Here is an 8,184-nt window from a genome sequence, read left to right on the forward strand (position 1 = left end):
ACTGTCTTTTTAGCTCATTAACTCATACCATCTCTTTAGGACTAAAACTCAGGCACTGGCAAAGTATCGAGCTGTGTTTACATTGATAGCCATCATGTAAATTGATTAAAGTGATGCCTCTCATGACTTGCACTCCTGTCTCACACCATCTCATTTTCATACTCAAGTCAGTCTGGTCCTGCTTCTATATACAGATCAATCTCCCAAGCTTCTACCAGCTTTTCGAGATGGTTAGGTGCCTATCTGTTCTTCAAACAATTCTTTTCAGTGAGGCCTTTTTCATGTTAAATCAAAGTTATCTTCTCTCTACGTCTCTTGTCCAAGTTAAAATTCCAGACAGGGTGCACAGGTGGCAGTGCTGTGACCATACCTTACTCTGCAGTCTGTCAAGTCCTCTCACTTCCATGGTACTAGATAAACACCACGCTTCCAAAACAAGGTTATTACTGTTAACCACTATATGGTTAAAAGAACAAGGCCCCCATGGTGAGGAAGGAGTGGGAGTGGGGCTGGGGCTGGTGCAGGGACAGGGGCAAGCACTTCCCAGCCAGGGCAGGGCAGACGGGGGACAGAGCCACAGCTTGTCCGGGGGGCATGGGGGGACGAAGGGGGGTGGCTCCTGCCACTATGTGCCACCGGTCCAGGAGCTGCTGGTCTAGCGCTCATCCACCAACTCCCACCACTGCTCCCATCGCTCATCTGGGAGTGTATGGAGGGGGTGTGTGCCCCCAGATTTGCACAGGGCAGGCCAGGAAGAGCCCCACACAAGCCCAGCCCCAGCCCGTCCCACCCCATACAGATCCAGGGGCACACGCCCACCCCAACCATGCCCTCCTGGATGAGTGGGTGAGCGCTGGACCAGCAGTGTGCAGCAGTGCAAACCACCCTCCCACACACACCTCCCCACACCCCCCAAATGAGCCACAGCTCTGTCCCATGCTCGCCCCGCCCCAGGTGGGCTTCACTTGCCCCAGCCCCTGCCGGGCTATGCTCCTCTCTATGCTGCTGGGCTGTGCTCCTCACTGCCTACATGCTGTGTTGCGGCTGCACACACAGGCATTTATCAGCCAAATTATCAGCCACATCAGGCTGATTTACAATAAGATCAATTTTCTTTATACTGGTGCAGATCCAACATCGGACTGATGTATCAGCGCACCTCTAGAAAACACCTTATACTATTTTGTCCTAATCAAATAAAACTATCCTTAATCCAGTCTCATAATTTAGTTTTAATCTAATCCAAACCTGAACCATTTCCCTGACAGAACCATTGCTAACAATATTTAGGTTTTGAGAAACAGCAAGATGCCTCTTTTCTTCATGAGGTAGAAAGTAAGTAGGAAAGGTACATGATGTATTTTATATATTGGTTCATTTATGTTAAGCTGTTAGGCATGTGGGGTCTTTAAGAAGAGGCTGGATGCCTACCTGGCTGGACTCATTTGAGTCCCGTTTTTGGTTTTTTTTGTTTTTAGGGTTTTTTGTTGTTCTCCTGCCCTGGCGGGGGGTCGGGCTAGAAGATCTATTAGGTCCCTTCCGACCCTAAAACTATGAAACTATGAAACTATGTGACTGAGCCAAAAGAGAAATTACAGCAAAGCTATTCTTACAGTACAGTAGGGACTGAGCATGGTCATTTCCTAGAAACAGATCCAATAATCCAACTAAGATTATGGTAACAAGAAGATAACAATAAACCACATAACAATTCAAAGAAGTTTAAACAGCTGGCACTGTTATCATCACTTGAAATTCCCATATTTCATGCCAATATGTTTTTCTGTGAGGAGGGTGGAAAAGGTTCAGGTGAAGTACAGGAAATCAAAATGAACTTTTTCCAAGAGGTTCCATCCTGCGATGAAAGCAACTCTACTGTAACAGCCCAGAAAATAAGTACACTACATGAAATACAAACAATCCAATTCTGTAGACTTCTCAACTTCTGTCATTCTAAAGGCAGATGTGCGTCACAGCTCTTCCATTTCCAGACAGTTTTCAATGTCTTAGCGTCATTAACACTAAAGTACTTGGGAATGTGTACAAGTTAATACTTTCTGTGCATGGAAATAAAATAATCTAGAATGGGGGTGCTCAATCCCCAGCCCACGGGCCAAATGCAGCCTGTGGAGCCTCGGAATCTGGCCCACAGGCCTCCCCACAGGTTAAGAAATTTGGCAGTAGGGGAGCAGTGGCAGTATTGCCACCCCTCCCTACTACCAATATCATAAGACCCACAGAGCAGATAACAGCTGGGCTAGGACCATTGCCCTGAACACCCCAAATGAAGCCAAGCCATGACCCCTTCCCTCTGGGCAGCATGGTTGGGGCCATGCCATGCTCCTTTCCCCACTGCAGAGCTGTGCCACACCCCCTCCTCCCACACAGCTCATTAAGGGCCGGGACATGCCCCCTTCCCTCCACCCAGCCAGATCAGGTCCAGATCATGGCCCCTCCATACTGTGGGGCCAGGCTGAGACTGGCCCAATCCCCCTTTCACCACACTTGCTGTCCCCACTCTGCATGGCTGGGTGGAGCCCTGCCAGATCCAGCCCATGGAGGGATCGGACACTGCTCATCTACCTAGCCAGCCAGAAAGGTTGAGCACTACTGATCTAGAACAACTGATAATTGTCATTTGTAAGCTATAACATCTGCCATTCTCTGTAAAGTGATACGGTGAAGTTCTTGATATATATTTTTTACAAGTCAGCAACATATGGCAATGCTAACAAGTAACTGCTTCAAAATGGTCAGATTGCCATGATCACCAAAAAGATCACTGCAAATTGCTACGGTAAAGTGATAACTAAAGGACTTACTTCACCAATGAACAGAGTTGAGCTTGCAGCACAAAAATGAGTCGTCTAATTAAAATCAAATGCCTATCAAACATTTGAAAGACTTTAAAATCTACTAACTTTTTTAAAACTTTGTCCCCTACTAAAAAAGCAACCGAAGCTGACCTTCTGAAGATAAAGGCCTATGATAATTTTAAGAAATGCCTGAATGGGAACAAAAAGACAGCATCAGCTATTTTCATTTCTTTTTGTTTTTCAGATTTACATTACCTCCTCCTTTCCCATGCTGTTCTCTTGCTCCTCTCTCACTGAAATGTAGTATCTTTTTCAGAAGGCATTTTATGCAAGCAGCAAAAAATAACTACATTGAATATTTTTGTGGATTCCCTCCCCTTCTAAGCTATACTGTATCACTTTTGTTTGTACAGAACAATAGGATAAGGAGGTCTTTCAGAATACAGTTCACCCACAATTCTGCTCTTACTCACAGGGTTTCATGAAAGAATGGCTAGCCACAGACCCAGATTTCCATGAATTACTTGTTTTGAAGAAGCTAGCGAATCCAGAGCACTCATGTCAACTGAGTTTCATTTTCAGGTATCTTACAGTCTAATGCCATGGGTTTTCAATCTTTTTAGACTCAAGGCATCTTTGGAAAATGCCAACTCCTTGTTTTTACTCTTTTATTTATAACGTTAAAACAACAGAGCAATTCTTCTGTTGCAAAGAACTCAGGAAGACCACAGCAACCCAGAATGTATTTAACACTACAGATTCCTATGTGAAAACTCTTGGTTTATCTTGTGAATCATGTCTGCAGACCTAACAATGCTAAGTTACACTGCATGGCATCCCATGGCACCCTTGACAGGATCTCAAGGATCCCAGAGTGCCACAGCAGCCTGGTTGAGAATTACCACTAGACTGCTTTTCTTCTCCTCCCTACCCCTTAAGAGCCACCATACCTTTGGTTTCCATTTTGATCTCAGACAGCAAATATAAGTTTTATAAATGTCTTGTCCACCCATCATCACTCTGCTCTGCAAGTCTGATATGAAGTCAACTCAAGATTAAACAAAAAATATTTTTCACTTAACTGTGCAGCATGCAAGTACTGACATGGCACTAACGTGCTCTAACTCCAATTTCACAGATAAGCAAAATAAAATTAAGCTAGATGCAACTAAAGGCCTTGTTATATACACTGCACGTTGAGCTGCTCAGATGTTGATCAGGGTTAGTGCTAGCTCAAGTTTGGAGTAGTCAGACCTTAAAGCTAAAAAACTTCTCTGACTGTCCCCCCACCTACACAGCCATGACTTGCCACTAGAGGACTGGTGAGCAGGGGCCAGACTAGAAGCTACAGCTGTGAGTTGCCATGAGAGGACTAGTGTGACAGGACAGGCTTCTATCCCTGCTCTAGGTGGGGAGGCGGGGGAGAGCTGGGGGGGAGATGGGAACTTGAAGTTGGGAGGCAGAGAGTTAATGCGATCGGGCTGGGAGGTGAAAAAGAAATGGGAGTGAGGAAACGGTGAGGAAATGAAGGAAGTCAGCTACTGCAGGATAAAATAAAAAAAAGTAAAACAAAAAAAAATTAAAAATAAATGAAGAGGAAGTAAATAAAGAAGGTCTCATGGTTTAATAAAATGGGATGGGGGGGGTGGTGTTTATGGTGCCTGGGATGGCTGGGAGGTGCGAGAAGTGAGGAAAGGTGCTTTTCAGGGAGCTACTGCCCCTGCCCCAGGAAGGAAGCCCCAAATCATGGGGACCCAATCTGGCCCCCTATTCACCACCCCACCCCACCCCTCCACCCTGCCCTAGACCCCACTCCTAAATCTATCCAGACCCTGCAATCTGCCTAGCTAGCACCTATTCTGCGGGCTGTTTACACAAGGTTGCACACTGGAGGGTAGGAAGGTCACACCCCCAAGAGCAGGAGGGGGAGTTGGCTTGGTGTCAAAACCACCTTCTGAGCAGCAGAGTTCATGGGGTAGAAAGTCTGCCTACACAGAACAGGAGGGCAGGGAAGGAGATACCGCATCCTGGGATGCTGAAGGACTGCAACTTGGGCAGCTCATCTGTGGGAAGTGGCCAGGCATTAATAGACCACAAGCTGGGTAATACAGATCAGAGATAAACAGGCCCTGGAGTGGTGTAACTTTAAACAACCTAAAGTGTGTTTAAAACTAGTTTCAGGTGTTAATGTGTGGACAATCCAGGGACAATCCTAAAATTAATGTGCAACAAGGCCCTTAGCTGGATTTTGGATGAGAAACCCAAATCTCTGCATTTTACAAGATTTTACACAGATATCCATAAAATCTACATGTCAGATCAATTTTCTTGGTAATCTATTACAGGTTCTGCATCTCTCATGGCCAGTTAAAATTAAATGCCATCCTGGTTTAGTGTCAAAGATCAAGTTGCAGACACCATTGTTTCAAGTCAAAGTCATTTAACCCTTTGTGTGAAAAGTCCTTTTTTTCAGTTGCTTATAAAACTTTTTATCCGGAATGGTTAAAGCATGCACTTTTCTGTGCCGGGTATCTACCTTAAGAACAGTTTTGTTTGTAAATTTTCAGCTAAACCATTCTCAAAATGCAGCAGAGGCAAAAACAAAAGTATACAACCATGCAACTAAAGACTAGATCATAATGCCTTCCACAACAGAACTGCATTAAGGCCAAATATTTTGGCATCGCCCAATATTTACATGCTTGACTTTGAAGTGTAGGTTTTCCCTTTGCAGCAGCAAGTAGAGAATAGAAAAAAAATGTGCAGTGTATTCTGAAAAGACACAACTGAGGTGCACGGTAGCTCTGCCCTGAAAGACTGATCAGGAATGGGACTCAAGTCAGGAGTCACTGGGTTCCTTCTCTACTGACACTGACAGAATCTGACTCACACAAGTAGAGAGGCCACCAAAAAAGCTATCCCAAAACTATTATAACAATCACAGCCTTAAAGTGCTTTTTAGTCTCCAATTAGTCTCCCAAAGCAATACCTCAATGAATATGTAAATAATGTAAGATCCAACTTTACACAGTTCCAAACTGATGAATATGCTAATTATAGGGTAGCATACAGATTATGGTTCCTTAATGTCCATTCCAGGCTAGTTAAGCATATAAAAGCCCATCTAAGGAATACATGTTTTTATACTAACAGCATTTCTTTAGTTAAAAAAGGTTTCCTTTTAAGCAGACAGACAGCATTTTCAAAAGCTCCTTAGGTGCTCAAAGGTATAGCTATGATACAGTCACAGAAGCAACTGCAGCATAGTGAAGAGATACCAGAGCCAATTTCAAATGAACCAATAAAGAAGGCTGTGCTGGCTAATTTACTTCTGCACATGCAACACAGATGCATCCTAATTCCCACTGACTTAGGTTCTGTCTACACAGCAACTATGCAGACAAGTGCTAAAGAAACCCAGTTCAGGATCTTAGTTATTTACTCAGCAGTTGAAGCCTATGCTGTGCAGTTTTACTGCTGTCAGTAGCCAAAACAGTTCAAGTGTGTCCACAATCACACCTCTGACTGCAGCACAGACGTATCCTGAGTTGCTTTTGAACAGGAACTTAAATGGTTTGGGACTTCTTACCTTAGGTTTGGATTTTCAGCTAAGAGCACAGTGTTGGAATTTAACAGATGAAACGTGGCAGAAATGTTTGCTCTATTTAACTATGCTTAAATTTAAAAAAAACAAAATTTTATAAACTGTCATTATATAATCACATACATGTACATACATGTTTTCATGCTCAAAACAGGGATAAGCAAATGATCTAGTACTGACAATGGCCTGCCTTCATGCCAATGGTAGCTTCAACCATTCCTAGATGCCACATGTAAAACCTCTTTTATAAAGAGAATTAATGGAAGAAAAAAAGAGAGAGAGGCCTACTTCAGTCTGTTGATTACAAACTTGTTGAAATAATGGTTATACAATTAAAAAAACAGATCAGAACAGAAGCTTTAACTTTTCAGGCAAAAGTGTAAGAAATCCACTATCTTGTCACTGATTCTTGTGAAATAAAGCACTAAAACAGGAATGTCTAACAGAGAGGTAGAGAAGCTCCTACTATAAGCAGACTGTAATAATTATGTAATACATAATATGCATAGGGAAGGGGCTTATTCTTACTCATGTATATAAGAATATAAAAATGAAGTCTATTCTCCTCCTGATGTTTAGAGCTGTATGCACTTATTCAGATGACATAAACTTTGTGTTTTAGAATTCTCTATGAAAAGTTACAGTAAGATTAACATACCAAAAACATAAGTAACTTTACAGTGAAAAAGACATCTATTACACCTTTAAAATGGAGCACCTCAGTCTACAATATTCCTTAATGTTAACTTTATAAGCGATTCCTTTTTATTCAGCTTTTTTCCTACCTCTGACCAAGTGTAACAGCTCTGAATATCTGCAGTTGTTCCACTTCATTAAAAGTTCACTACATTTTACTTTAAACACACAATCAACTATATTAAATGCTAATTCTCAATCAAATACTTCTTACAGGGAAGAGAAAATATTATAAATGTACATTTCCTTGAAGAAACAGTTCCCAAGTAAGATCTTGTATCATATTTTCTGAAACTTTTTCTTCCTTTATTTGTATTTTGAAGGATGTTTATATTAAGATCTTTGTTAAGATTAGTTCTTCCCATGTATTCCTCACCTGATGTTATAATCCTCTGATGCAATAAGTAGTTGTTTTGATGCTCTAATTCACTATTACAATGTCAAAAACATTACTAAATAAAGCTGGAAATTAACTTCAAATGTGGAATATTTCCTAGGACAGAGTTCCCATGACAAACATATGATAATTACTTTAAAGGATCACTACACATTACAATAACTTTTACTGTCCATATAACAATATGTAACTATTTTGTTTTGTTACTGGCAGCAAGCAAGCATTACTCACATGGCTAACATTATAGATTGGAACCTGCTGAGGGCAGGGACCTTGTGTTTTCCTGCTTGCAAAGCTCCATGCAAATCAATAATTATTTTTTATCCAACAAACTATGACCCAGCCATGCTTACAATCGTTGGTATCTTCATGTCAGGCCAAAATGTTGACTATTAAAAGCAAAGCATATTTTCAGTGCAGTGGAAATAAAAGTATGTCCTGGAACTCTGCATTGAGATGTGTTTATTATCAAAGTAACTATTATCAAACAATTTTAGCAAACCAAAAAAAAAGTAAGCTTACCAAAAACTATTGCTTTGGCAAAAGGTGGAAACAATTCTGTATGTCTGTATAAATTTTTATGAATTTGCCAGAGATCTTTGTGCAGTTTCTTAAAGTCACTGTATCTCTTCCAAACGACTATCTGAAGCAGAGAGGGAAAAAAAGCAGGA

The 8,184-nt window shown here is 41.7% G+C and overlaps 1 protein-coding gene across 1 annotated transcript in view; it reads right to left on the reverse strand.

Annotated features, from left to right (window-relative positions):
* Positions 1–8,184, reverse strand: part of RPS6KC1 (ribosomal protein S6 kinase C1) — a 122,124-nt gene that overhangs the window by 105,182 nt on the left and 8,758 nt on the right. The window contains exon 2 of the mRNA XM_014522320.2: positions 8,036–8,156. The gene's annotated coding sequence lies outside the window, so the exon portion shown is untranslated. The remainder of the gene's footprint in view (positions 1–8,035; positions 8,157–8,184) is intronic.

Source organism: Alligator sinensis, unplaced genomic scaffold (genome assembly GCF_000455745.1).
Source record: "Alligator sinensis unplaced genomic scaffold, ASM45574v1 scaffold1277_1, whole genome shotgun sequence".
NCBI lineage: Eukaryota > Metazoa > Chordata > Crocodylia > Alligatoridae > Alligator > Alligator sinensis.